Consider the following 14503-nt stretch of genomic DNA (forward strand, 5'->3'; position numbering starts at 1 on the left):
AACGTTAAAGTTAGGAAATAGAAATAAAAAAAACCCACAGAAATTCACTTAGAAAAACCAAAGGTTACAGGAACGTTAAAGTTAGGCTCACTTTTCAAACGTACAAAAGCATAGAAGTTCAGCGGTTAGAGTTATTTCAAATAACTATAACCTGTGCTGTAAGGTAACTATAACTCACACCCTGACCATACCCAGTTTCTTCATGAATAATTTTTTAGTAAATGTTGCAGCTATAATTTTAATTCCACCTTAGAAGATGTCATAACTGATGTAATATATAGGGTAATTAGCAGTGCATAGCGAGGGTGTAAATTATAGTTACTTTAGGGCACGAGTTATAGTTACTTGAAATAACTCTAATTATAACTGCTGAATTTCTAATGGGTCTGAGCATTGAAAATTGAGCCTAAGAATAAAGTCCCTGTAATCTTTAGCTTTTTAAGTGAATATATATATATATATATATACATATATTGGGGGTCATTCTGACCCTGGCGGCCGGTGGCTGCCAGGGTCACCGACCACGGGAGCACCGCCAACAGGCTGGCGGTGCTCCCACGAGCATTCTGACTGCGGCGGTTCAGCCGCGGTCAGAAGCGGAAAGTCGGCGGTCTCCCGCCGACTTCCCGCTGCTCGGGGGAATCCTCCATGGCGGCGGAGCGCGCTCCGCCGCCATGGGGATTCTGACACCCCCTACCGCCATCCTGTTCCTGGCGGGTCTCCCGCCAGGAACAGGATGGCGGTAGGGGGTGCAGCAGGGCCCCTGGGGGCCCCTGCAGTGCCCATGCCAATGGCATGGGCACTGCAGGGGCCCCCGTAAGAGGGCCCCGCAAAGTATTTCAGTGTCTGCTTTGCAGACACTGAAATACGCGTCGGGTGCAACTGCACCCGTCGCACCCCTGCAACTACGCCGGCTCAATTCTGAGCCGGCGTCCTCGTTGCAGGGGCATTTCCTCTGGGCCGGCGGGCGCTCTTTTGGAGAGCGCCCGCCGGCCCAGAGGAAATGTTTGAATGGCCGCCGCGGTCTTTTGACCGCGGTGCGGTCATTTGGCGGCGGTGCCCTCATTTGGTGGGGGTTAAAATCACCCCCATAGTGTGTGTGTATATATATATATATATACATATATAGTGTGAGTGTATATATATATATATATACATGTATATATACATATATAGGGGGTCATTCTGACCGCGGCGGTAAAAGGCTCTTACCGCCGGTCAGAAGACCGCCACTCTACCGCCGCGGCCGCGGTAAACCGTCACGGTCATTCTGACCCACAACTGCCAAGCCGCCAAAAACCCGACATCCACGGAAGGCCGCCTCATCAGCGGTCAGCGATAAACTGGAGATGACCAATCCTCCACCGTCACGCCAACACAAACACGCCCATGCCATTACGACCCACGAATCCACGCGGCGGTCTTTCAACCGCGGTATTCCATTGGCGGTACACACCGCCGCGGTCAAAATACACACACAGCTCCAAAACACAGCCACATTGGACAATTTGAAATACACACACCTGATACACATACAAACTCCACTCCCACACATCCAATCAACTATAAAACACTCACCCACATCACCCACAAACCCCCCTTACTAGAAATTCGGAGAGAAGGCGAGAGAGAGAGAGAGAGAGAGAGCACAGCTATCGAAAACCCCAACACACACAGGAACACAACATCATCACCCACACTACATCCACGCACAAAACACCACACACCACCACACACACCACACTCATCACCACAAACACCACCCCACACCACCCCATGGCACCCCAAAGACACCCCAGGTTCTCGGACCAAGAACTCAGGGTCATGGTGGAGGAAATAATTAGGGTAGAGCCCCAGCTATTCGGCACACAGGTGCAGCACACCACAATAGCCAGGAAGGCGGAGCTATGGCAAAGGATCGTCGACAGGGTCAACGCTGTGGGACAGCATCCCAGAAACCGGGAAGACATCCGAAAGCGCTGGAACGACCTACGGGGGAAGGTGCGGTCGATGGTGTCAAGACACAACATCGCTGTGCAGAAGACTGGCAGCGGACCCCCACCCACTCCACCCGAATTCACAGCATGGGAGCAAGAGGTCTTGAACATCCTGCATCCTGAGGGCCTCGCTGGAGTAGGCGGAGGAATGGACTCTGGTAAGTCTAATCTCAACTACCTTACCCCCCCCAACTACCAGCATGCCAACCCACACCCCCACCCTCACCCCCAACCCCCCAGCACACATCCTCCCTGCCAATGTGTCACCAGCACAACCCACCCAACACAACACCAATCCCTGAATGCCAATACAAACCATGGACACCCATCACCTAAGCATGACCACTGCACATACCCATCCCCCCCCCAAAACCACCCTCACAACTCCTCCCACAAGGGAATGCCAGCACTGGGGGACAAGGGCACCCCCAAATCGCACGCCATGGCACACACAGAAGCAATAACCATACTCTTTTACCCCTGCAGGGCCCGAACGCCAACACACCGGCCAGGAGGGTCCAGATTTGTCCATCCCGCCCCCAGAACAGGCCCCCAGTGATGACAGCAGCTCTGTCGACCTAGAACCTGATGACCAGCCCGGACCATCGGGGACCTCTGGACAGTCAGTTCCCCACACACAGACACAGGCCACAGCAGACCCAACCCCCTCTGGGAATACCAGCACAGCTCCCACCCAGCGGGCCCATGCCTCTGTCTCCAAGACGCGTCAATCAGCGGTGTGTCCGCCACTACAGGGCACCCAGGCTGACCCACCACCCCAACAACAACAGGGACCTGGGGTCAGTGGTAGTGGGCACACCGTCCAGGGGACAGAGGCCCGGGGAAACAGGGCAACTGGGAGGGCTGCAGTGCGAGAGAGGGTGGACCGGCCCAGGGAACCCACTCTCCAAGAGGCCCTCACCACCATCATGGAAGCATACCACCACTCCCAGGAGACGATGGCGACGGTACTGGCCAGGTTCCAGGAGATCCAGGCACAGCAGGAGGAACGGTACATGGGGTTCAGAGACGAACTCAGGAACATAGGTTCCGCAATGGGGACCATCATCCTGGCCCTCAACCAGATAGTCACCACATTGCGGGACCACGAACAGCCTACCACCTCCGCCAGCGCTAGTGGACAGGAGGCCCCCACACAACGACAGGCCACCAGAACCCCACCTCCTGCTGAAGATCAACCACCCCGCAAGCGGAACCTGAGATCACACAAGAAGACAGAGTAGGATGCCAAGACCCCCGCCAGCATAAGATACCCCCTGATGTCATCCCACTGTCCCACATTGTCACCCTGTCCAACCTTGAACTGCCCCTGCTCCATCCTTCCACAGGCATATGGACAATGCACCTGTGCGACTGAGAACTGGACTCTGCCATGGACATTACTCCACCCCCATCCATCACCGTTTTACTATCATGGACCCATATGCAGCACTTAAAATAAATCACCAATTGCACTTCAAAAATCAGGAGTCTGCTTGTATTCTTTACAAATGTATTACACATAATGGTGCAATAATGTTCAGTCACATTGTGATGACAACATACCAATGTCTATAAGCATCAGTCCATGGGCAAACAAAGCAGCAGTCACGCTGTGGGTCATACAGCTCTGAAAAGGGAAGGGAAAGTAAAAAATCAGTTAAAAGGAATTGGGGGGAAACACAGAAAGTAGAGATGCAGGAGGGCAGAAGTAAATGTAAAAAGGCGTGGGTGATTCTTACCTGTGTGCTACTGAAAATACTGTTGTATAACTGTGTCCCTGTTGTCCGTGTCGTCCCCGTCATCTTCCTCCTCTTCACTCACCACAGGCTCCACAGCTGCTACAACACCACCATCTGGACCATCCTCCTGCAGGAAAGGCACCTGGCGTCGCAATGCAAGATTGTGAAGCATACAGCAGGCCACGATGATATGACACACCTTCTTTGGTGAGTACATTAGGGATCCACCTGTCATATGCAGGCACCTAAACCTGGCCTTCAGGACCCTGAAGGTCCGTTCTATAATCCTCCTAGTTCGCCCATGTGCCTCATTGTAGCGTTCCTCTGCCCTGGTCCGGGGATTCCTCACTGGTGTCAATAGCCAAGGCAGGTTGGGGTAACCAGAGTCACCTATTAGCCACACACAGTGTCTCTGTAGTTGTTCCATCACATAAGGGATGCTGCTATTTCGCATGACATACGCGTCATGCACTGATCCAGGGAACTTGGCATTTAGATGGGAGATGTACTGGTCAGCCAAACAGACCACCTGGACATTCATCGAATGGTAATTTTTTCGATTTCTGTACACCTGCTCATCGTCTTTTGGGGGTACTAAAGCCACATGGGTCCCATCAATGGCACCAATGATGTTGGGGATATGTCCAAGGGCATAGAAATCACCCTTCACAGTGGCCAAATCACCCTCCTCAGGGAAAACAATGTATCTCCGCATGTATTTCATCAGGGCAGACAACACTCTGGACAAAACCTTAGAAAACATAGGCTGAGACATCCCTGATGACATGGCCACTGTTGTCTGAAAAGATCCACTTGCCAAAAAATGGAGTACTGACAGAACCTGCACCAGTGGGGGAATCCCTGTGGGTTGGCGGATGGGGGACATCAGGTCAGGCTCCATCTGGGCACACAGTTCATGTATAGTGGCTCGGTCAAGTCGGTATTGAAGTATAATATGTCGTTCTTCCATTGTCGACAGGTCCACGAGCGGTCTGTACACAGGAGGATTCATCCTTCTCCTCGCAAGTCCCAGCGGACGGTGCCTAGGAAGGACAACATGGAGCACAGAGTCAAGCAACCCACAGGTACGTTCACCCAGCTTGCACAGTACACGAATCGCTATGCATCGAAAGGCTTGTATGAGTGGCAATGCAAGGCCTAGGCCTGTGTGACGCAGTAGCAATTAAGCCATGTGGGCCCTTGTAATGGCAGCTGCCTGACCTGAGAAGTGTGACAGTGGGATATGAGGTCAATGCGCTGGCATGGCACACCGTGGCGGTAGGCGGTCGAAGACCACAGTGCGAAGGCGCATTGGTTAACATTGAACCCTATGGGTCTCAGGAGCCAATGACGATGTGCGCCGGCGGTACGCACCGCGGCGGTACGCACCGCCGCGGGCGTGACCGCCATTTTCTATCTGCTTAACCACTCGAGGCCTGACCATCCACACGAGAGGACCTATACTGCAAGTGCTGCTGTGACCTCGGTCTGGAAGAGACAATGGCTGCTGCGACTGGGGAAAGGGCCCCTGCCTTCACTTCAGAAGAGTTGGAGAAACTTGTGGATGGGGTCCTGCCCCAGTATGCGCTACTCTACGGTCCTCCAGACCAACAGGTAAGTACACTGGGTGCACGTTGAATGGGCTATGCCTGGGTTGTGTATGGTGGATGTAAGATGGTGGGGAGCGAATGAGGAGTGCAAGGCACGACAGATGAGAGCATGTGCCACATGGCAGGGTTGGGGAGGGGGGGCAATCACATCTAAAATGCAGAAAAATGATGTAAATTCCTTTCCCACCCTGTACATGTCAAATAGGTCAGCGCCCATCAGAAAGCCGACATTTGGCGTGCCATCGCCAAGGAAGTCCGGGCCCTGGGGGTCCACAACAGACGGGGCACCCACTGCCGAAAGAGATGGGAGGACATCCGCCGCGGGACCAGGAAGACCGCCGAGTCACTGCTGGGGATGGCCTCCCAACGTAGGAGGGGTGCCAGTCGTACCTTGACCCCCCTGATGTCCCGGATCCTGGCGGTGGCCTACCCCGATTTGGATGGGCGCGTGAGGACATCACAGCAGACACAAGGGGGTGAGTACCAGCACATTCTGCTATCTTTACACGCAGTGGAGGCGTCTGGGTGGGGGAGGAGGGCTGTGGGTGACATTAGGCCAGGGCGCTTTCTGTAGTGTAGTCCCCTCCTTTAGGCATGGCCCTGTGCCCCCGCCCCCCACCTCTGTAGGGTGCCAAGTACAGCAATCGATGGTCCAGCATCACCCATGTGCGCATTTGTTGTCCATAGACCTGTTGGCCTAGTCACAAGTACTGAGTAGTGTACCCCGATTGCGCGGCGTAGTGCATGAGGCTCCTGTGTCTATCCTCTCCGCCAACGGTGTTGACAATGCATGCACTCAACCTGTTTTTATTTCTCCCCCCACCCTTTTTCTTTATCTTCTTGTGCATGTGTGCATTAGCATCATCAGGCGGAGGAGAATTGGCATCGGAGCACGAGGGAGCTGCAACTCACAAGGCCCCGGTGGGACATGGTACAGACACCGAGGTCACCAGTGATACGGAGGGCGAGGGGAGCACCACAACGGGGACCCGTGGTGACACCAGCGACACCGACAAGTCCTCGGAAGGGAGCTCCCTAGCAGTGGCGTCAACATCCGGGCCCCCCGCCTCTACAGGTACAGCCGCCACCCAGCGCACCAGCTCCGCCCTCCCAGCAGCCCCTCAGCCTTCGCTCCGTGCCCGCTCGCCCAAGAAGGCGGGCATCTCCTTCGCCCCAGGCACCTCAGGCCCTGCCCCTGTTACCCCTGCTGCCCTCAGTGAGGAGGTCATTGACCTCCTACAGACCATCATTGTTGGGCAGTCTACCCTTTTGAATGCCATCCAGGGGGTAGAGAGGGAGGTGCATCGGAGCAATGCATACCTGGAGGGCATTCATTCGGGTCAGGCTGCCCATCAACGATCGTTCAATGCTCTGGCCTCAGCACTGACGGCAGCCATTGTCCCTGTTTCCAGCCTCCCTCTTCTAACTGCCTCCACCCTGTCTCTGTCTCCTGTTCCTCAGCCTATCCCATCCACACCATCAGACCAGCCTGCACACACCTCAACACCCAAGGGCAGCTCATCCAGACATAAGCACCACAGATCACACAAGCATTCACCCAAGCAACATCCAGATGCAGACATGCCAACAGTCACTACCACCTCTGTGTCCCCCTCCTCCTCGTCTCCCTCCTCCCTCCCTGTGATGTCTCCACTCACAGCCACCATCAGCCAGTACTTCCATCACCACCACACCCTCCAGTACAGTCCGCACACGTGCAGTCACCACCCCCACTGCCATTTACACGTCCCCTGTGTCCTCTCCCACTGTGTCGGTCACCCCCTCTTCCAAGACACACAAACGCAGGCAGCCACCCACCCAACAGCCAACCACCTCACCACAGCCTACGTCACAAGCACCTGCACCCAAAGACAGCACACCTGACTCTCCTCCAACCACATCCTCTTCCTCCACTCCCATACCCACTACACCTACCGTTTACATTGGTCCTAAAAAAGTTTACCTCTCCAAACTTAACCTCTTTGCCCCACCTGACCCACCCCCTCCATCTGCTAAGAGTCCCAAGAGCACCTCAGCCACCACCAGCCCTGCTTCAAGTGTCACCATTGTGCATGGGTTTTGGAGTCCACCCTTTCCCAGCACTGATACATCGGCCAGCAGCAAGGGGACAGCCAGCCCCCCCCCTGGAAAGAGGACCCTTAAAATCAAGGGCCGCCGCCAGAAGATTGACACGGCTGCCCCCAAGGAGCAAAGTCCTGGGCCGTCACCTGCCACTACATCCAGGGGAGGCAAGGGCCAGAGAGCCTCATCGAAGGAGGGCAAGGGTAGCAGGGCGGAGAAGTCAGCCAGCAGGGGCGCGGACCAGGAGGGCCCCACAAGCCCCATCCCGGGTGTGAGGGAGGACACCCACGGGCCCAGGACTCCGTCACAGAAGGGTCCAGCAACTGCACGGTTGGAGGGTGACTAAGCAGGGAGTCCTGGCCAGGTCTGGCTCCCTTGAATGACTGGACAAGCACCGCTGAAGAGGGCCCCGCCGTGCAGAAAGACACCGCTGAAGAGGGCCCCGCCGTGCAGAAAGACACCGCTGAAGAGGGCCCCGCCGTGCAGAAAGACACCGCTGAAGAGGGCCCCGCCGTGCAGAAAGGCACCGCTGAAGAGGGCCCCGCCATGCAGAAAGACACCGCTGAAGAGGGCCCCGCCGTGCAGAAAGGCACCGCTGAAGAGGGCCCCGCCGTGCAGAAAGGCACCGCTGAAGAGGGCCCCGCTGTGCAGAAAGACACCGCTGAAGAGGGCCCCGCCGTGCAGAAAGACACCGCTGAAGAGGGCCCCGCCGTGCAGGAAGACACCGCTGAAGAGGGCCCGCCGTGCAGAAAGGCACCGCTGAAGAGGGCCCCGCCGTGCAGAAAGACACCGCTGAAGAGGGCCCCACCGTCTCAAGCACCGCTCCGCTGGGCCCTTCCTGTCAAGCACCACTCCGCTGGGCCCCTCCTGTCAAGCACTGCTCCGCTGGGCCCCGCCGTCTCAAGCACCGCTCCGCTGGGCCCCGCCGTCTCAAGATCCGCTCCGCTGGGCCCCGCCGTCTCAAGCACTGCTCCGCTGGGCCCTTCCTGTCAAGCACCGCTCCGCTGGGCCCCGCCGTCTCAAGCACCGCTCCGCTGGGCCCCGCCGTCTCAAGCACCGCTCCGCTGGGCCCCGGCGTCTCAAGCACTGCTCCGCTGGGCCCTTCCAGTCAAGCACCGCTCCGCTGGGCCCCTCCTGTCAAGCACCGCTCCGCTGGGCCCCTCCTGTCAAGCACCGCTCCGCTGGGCCCCGCCATCTCAAGCCCCGCTCCGCTGGGCCCCTCCTGTCAAGCACCGCTCCGCTGGGCCCCTCCTGTCAAGCACCGTTCCGCTGGGCCCCGCCGTCTCAAGCACCACTCCACTGGGCCCCGCCGTCTCAAGCCCCGCTCCGCTGGGCCCCTCCTGTCAAGCACCGCTCCGCTGGGCCCCTCCTGTCAAGCACCACTCCGCTGGGCCCCGCCGTCTCAAGCCCCGATCCGCTGGGCCCCTCCTGTCAAGCACCGCTCCGCTGGGCCCCTCCTGTAAAGCACCGCTCCACTGGGCCCCGCCGTGTCAAGCACCGCTGGCCCATTGACAGTGCCGGTTCTGTGTCGAGCTAGTGTTCATGCTGCACTCGGGGCACCCTGCCTCCTCCATTACCTGTGGAGTCTGTAATCCATCTGATGGCCTGTGTCTCTGCACTCCCCAGGATGGCACAGTGGGCAGACCACCCACTGTAGAGACTTGTGAGACTGTGGCTTTGCACTTCCCAGGATGGCACAGTAGGCATGGTGGACCCTTCGTGGATCTGGCGTCGTGGACTCATGTGGCTGAGGTGCCCCCCCTTCCCTTCCCCCTGAGGTGCCTGTAGTTTTGTCATCTGATGCCCCAGCAGTGTTCTCTCCAACTGACTCAGGTCTCCTGTGTGGGCTTTGCCCATGTGTTGATACACTTTGGCCCACGGACAGTGGAAATTTCAGTGACTGTGCAGGACTTATTGCCTATGTTTATCGGTTTCGCAATGTTCTTACTTGATTTTTTACAATTCATATTGCTATTTTACCATGACTTCAAAGAACCTCTTTTATACATAAATTTTGTTTCTCACTTTAATTATGTCTTTGCGTTATTCCGGGGGGTTTGGGTGGTGTCACTGTGACTTGGTGCTCTGCATTGGTGTGTAGATAGTTGGGGGGAGGGTGGGGTCGCATATGTGTGTGCCCGTAAGCTTTCCTCCTCCCCCATCCCCTGTGTCGTAGGTGCAGTACTCACCGTTGTCGTCTGCGCCGGCGTTCGTACTCGTGGTAGATGAGCAGGTAGACAATAGCTGGTAGGATGTTTAATTCGGCTTCCATGCTGTTCTCCGTCCTCGTGGAGTGTGTATAGGTGAGCGTTTTCCCGTTCGTAGTCTGTTTCCGCCGTGTTTTTATTGGCGGGGCTCCCGCCCCGGAAAAGGTAGCGGATTGGTGAGTTGTGATAGTGTGGGCTGTACATTGTCTGCCGCCTGCCTGTTGGCGGTGACCGCCGCGCTGTTTGTGTGTCCCGCCGTGGCGGTCGGAGTGTTAAGGTGGCGGGCTGTGTTGGCGGTTCCCGCCAGGGTCAGAATTCCATTTTTTGGACCGCCAGCCTGTTGGCGGGTTGGCTACCGCTTTAACACTGACCGCATGGGTCAGAATGACCCCCATAGTGTGTGTGTGTGTGTATATATATATATTTTTTTGTTTTGTTTTTTATTTTATTTATTACCTATGGTGGTCACCAGCTAGGGTCTCTAGACACGACTACAGCCTGACCGCTCATTGGAATTACACCATACTTGTCAGGAAGCTAGATCTCGGTGCGAAGATCGTGTTTTTTGTTATTTCGTGTAAATCTGTTCATTAGTTTTAGAGTACTTAAAAGAAAAACAAATTTGTATATCTAGGGGTACAGATCCCCGAGAGCTCATGCTGAGATCTGATTAGCTGCCAACACTTCAGACAGAAAGAGTTGGCAGCCATTCTGGGACTCCTGCGCCTGTTTACAATATAGCCCCCAGGTGGGCCAGGTCCCTGGGGCATGCAGAAGTTATAAAAAAAGGGGGGGGGGGTGCACAGGACCCCTCCTAAGGCTCTTTGGAGATCTAGGGACCGCCACCTACCCAGGGCTTTTGGCAAATATTAGAGGGGGCAGTGCAAATCCCCCTCCATTGAGCTCTAATGAGCCCCTGGGACCACCACTTCCCTGGGGCTTGATTTTTAAATTGGAGGGGGGCTGCGAAGACCCTTCTTGTGGGGCTGTTTGAAGATCTGGGGGCTAAATTGAAAACTGTGAAGTGGGGCCGCGGGGCCCCCCAGACCCTGAGAACCACCACCTCCCTGGGGTCCTAAGAAAACTAAAATTGGGAGGGGGCCGCAATGTACCCCTCCCTGGCCATTTACTGCCATTGGGACCACCACCTCACCTGGGCTAGTCCATGAAAACTAAAGGATTGGCACCATGTGGTTCTCCTCCTGAATCCATTAATAGTCCTGGGGGCCAACACCTACCAGGTCCGGCTCCGGCTACCTCCAAAGGAGCCCACTCTTGGGAGAAAGCAGCTTGCTTTCACTTGGCAGGAGCTTTGACAGCTTCCACCAAGCGACAGAAAACACTATCTCCGCTCCCAGCAAGCAGGAGCTGGAAAATTGCTCCTGCTTGCTGGGAGCAGAGTTTTCATCAGTTTCCATGCCTGCTGTCATGCGGGCAGGGAAACATATGAAAGAATTGCTCCTGCATGCAGGGAGCTGCATTTTGCAGCTCCCTACGTGGAGGAGCATTACCAGTTCCCGCAGGAGATGGGAAGCCGGCTGGAACTGTGGGGGCATTCAGGTTCCCTCCGCTGTCTCCATCAATGCACACTGGGTGCCCTGGGTGGGGCCAGGGTGCCCAGTTACAAGTGACCGGGCCTGAGGAGGGGGGGCTGCATGGTCCCCTCCCTTTCTTATCATTAGCTAGGCTGTGGAGGAAGAGGTCCCTTGGGCCATAATCGACTTGGGGTGGGGGGGCCTGTGTGGTTCTTTCCCTCTTTCAATAATTGGCTGGGCCACTTGGGATGAGGGCCCTAGGGCCCAAAGTGGGCAGGGAGAGGGGCTTAAGCTGGGTTCACATGTAAGTCATGTCAATACATGTCAATACTAAGAAGTATAGGCAGTGGGTCATCATCAATGGCAGACGGTGGAAGCTCGGAGAGACACAGTAGCCAGTATGACTACTGTTAGATGTCATCAGGTGTCCTCAGAGCAGGTGCTTCCCAATCTAACCCATCAGCTGGTTACTGGTGACAGTCACAACCCAGTGGCTCTGGTTCCCTTTGAATGGGGGGCCTCAGGCTCTTGGTGGCGGTAACTGAGACTTCAGCCAAGTCAATGGATTGTCTGCTTGGTAATGATGTGGAGCAAACAATCTGGAAGGAGGTGGAGCTCTAGTCACACTTGGAGATGCTAGGATTGCCTGAGTGGGTGTGCCTCATCAAATGGGCCGTGTCCTCCCAAGAGGAAAACCCCAATGTCCTGGAGCCTGGAACAATAGCCCAGACACCTGCCATAAACAAGAGGGGCAGGGGAGTAGGTAACCCACCCCAGAGATTCCCATGGTCCGGGGAAAAGCAGAACCTGAGGGGGGTGCTCCAGAACCTACAGCAGAAGACATTGCTTCCTTGGAAGACCTACCTGAACTGGCCACTTGGCAAGCTGAAGGAGGCCCCTCCCAGGCAGAATTCTGCCATTTGAAGAACAAGTGTCCCATTCTTGCAGCATTTGATGCTAGGCCAAAGGCCATGAAAATGGAGACACCTCTTGTGATAACCTTATCTACTGGGGGAATGATCTCCAGGGCAAGCCTAAGCTTCCTGAGCCTGGGAGAGCTGTGTGTTAGTCGTCCCCCAGTTCTACAAGGTCTTCATACTGGGACTGGAACAAGTCTCAGGCCGGCTCTTACAGCCTGTGCAAAGTTTTAAACTTCCATTTCAGCCTGACAAAATCATCCTTTGCCAGGCATTAAGCTTTCTTTTTAATGCATATGTCACCCCTAAAGAATGCTCTAATCAGCCCTTAGGGGAGTGTGAGGTATTTGAAAAGTTGGACATATACTTTTAATTTTTTCATGTCATGGTAGTGAAAATGTCTTACATTCATTTTTCAATACTGCAAGGCATACCTCTTCCAAAGGATAACACTGGTTTACTTTATTACATTTAATAAGTGATAACTTTGGGAGCAAAAAGAAATGTAAACTTTGGTCTCGAATGAATTGCAATTCAAAATCCTTTTCGTTGGTAAAGTCGAACTTTAAATAAGTCACGATTCGGAAAATGGCACTTCTTGGAAGGTGGCATTTTCTTGTCCTAACTATTTAGTGCCTTCAGTCTGTATCCTGGGTCACATGACTAGGTGTAGTTGGCAGCTGCCCTTTTTGTATTCCTACCAGACACAAAGGGGGACTAGGTGTTGTCAGGATGGGCCATCTTCTAAGAATGGGAGAGACGGAGCAGTCAATTACCACACTTGTACTTCAAAGAGTCTACCTCAGCACACTCAAAAAGGACTTTACACTAGTCTGTTGTCACCCTCACCTCTCGGAACCAGGGCAGGGGAAGGAAGGAAATTCCAGAACCAGATGTGAGGGAAGGCTTGAAGCTTCTCCCACTTCACAGCTGGCATCAGGTATAAATAATGGACCCTCAGGCCAACTCATCAGATCACTTCTGGCCCTGTGGAAGACTCAGAGAAACGACTGCTTTGCTGCCCTGCTGCTGGAAGCACTGCCCTGCTGCCCTGAGCTACAGGGACATGACAAGCTCAAGAGACCTGTCTAGTATCTGCCCAACTGTCCATACTCAACTGGACCTGCCTGTGCCCTTTTACTGGCCCCACCTGGAGTGAACCAGGTCCTAGACCCTTATCTGGCTTCAGAATACACTCCTCCTGGCCTAAATGTGGGTTCGCTCATAACTGATGCAGCATGATGCAACTCCATCCACCTCAAAACAGGACCTTGCATTGCAGCACCTTGTAGCTCCTGATCAGCTGCCTCATCTGAACCAATGCAGCACAATGCAGGGCCTTGCATCGCAGTCCCTTGCAGCTCCTGATCAGCAGCTATAACAGAACTGATTCGGCACAATGCATTGTAATGCAGAAAATACCATCATAGTCCCTTTGCAGGTCCTGATTGACAGCCTGATCGGAATCAATGCAACGTGGCACAACTCAACGCAGCACATTGCAGTTCCAAATAGCCAGCTCCATCAGACCCAAGGCAACTCGATGAAACTCAAATGCAGCGCAGGACCTTGCATCTCAGTCCAAATACAAACAGGTACATTGTCCACCTAAACAAACTGGGTCATGTACCCTGCCTGTACTCCATTGTGATTGGCTTAAACTTGTGACTCTGTTACATTCTGGGATGACCAGATAACATAATTTGTCACTTTGCACTTTTTGACAGTACTTTTATCTAAGACTTTGAAAGTACATATCTCCAGTTCTACTGACTGAAAAAAATAAATTGCAGCATTTATATAGCATGAACTTGACCTGAAGGTGTTGGAGCGCTTTACATGGACACCAGATACATTACACAAGGACACATTCATTTTTTTGTTGGCACAAGGAGATTAAGGTCCTGATTTAGATCTTGGTGTTATTACTGCCAAATGATCGCAATGGCAGACTCAAAAACACCGTCAAGTCGAAGGTGTTCCACCTGCCGTATTTAGATTTATTGCGGCTGAGCTTTAGACCACCACGATGGAGTGCTCCACCTAGCCTTCAGGTTCCCGCAGACCATATTTAGATGTTACAGTCTTACAGGCAGTATACTGATAGCGGATTGTTATGGAGGGAGACCATTGTCATTTCACAATGGCAGTGGCCATCGCACAGAGGTAAGTGACACACACACACACACTGTACCTTAGTCAAATAGGTCCACGTGCACAACACACAACACACAACACAACACATACACTATTATCCAGTGCCATTCCACCACAACATATCTACATGCAGAAGACCCAAATTGTCATACATCCATGACACAACATACACACACCATTGATACTATCTATATATACATATAACACAACCACCACAACCAACATAATGGTACACCCATCTACACAAACACATACA

The sequence above is a fragment of the Pleurodeles waltl genome, chromosome 3_1, assembly GCF_031143425.1.
Source record: "Pleurodeles waltl isolate 20211129_DDA chromosome 3_1, aPleWal1.hap1.20221129, whole genome shotgun sequence".
NCBI classification, from domain to species: domain Eukaryota; kingdom Metazoa; phylum Chordata; class Amphibia; order Caudata; family Salamandridae; genus Pleurodeles; species Pleurodeles waltl.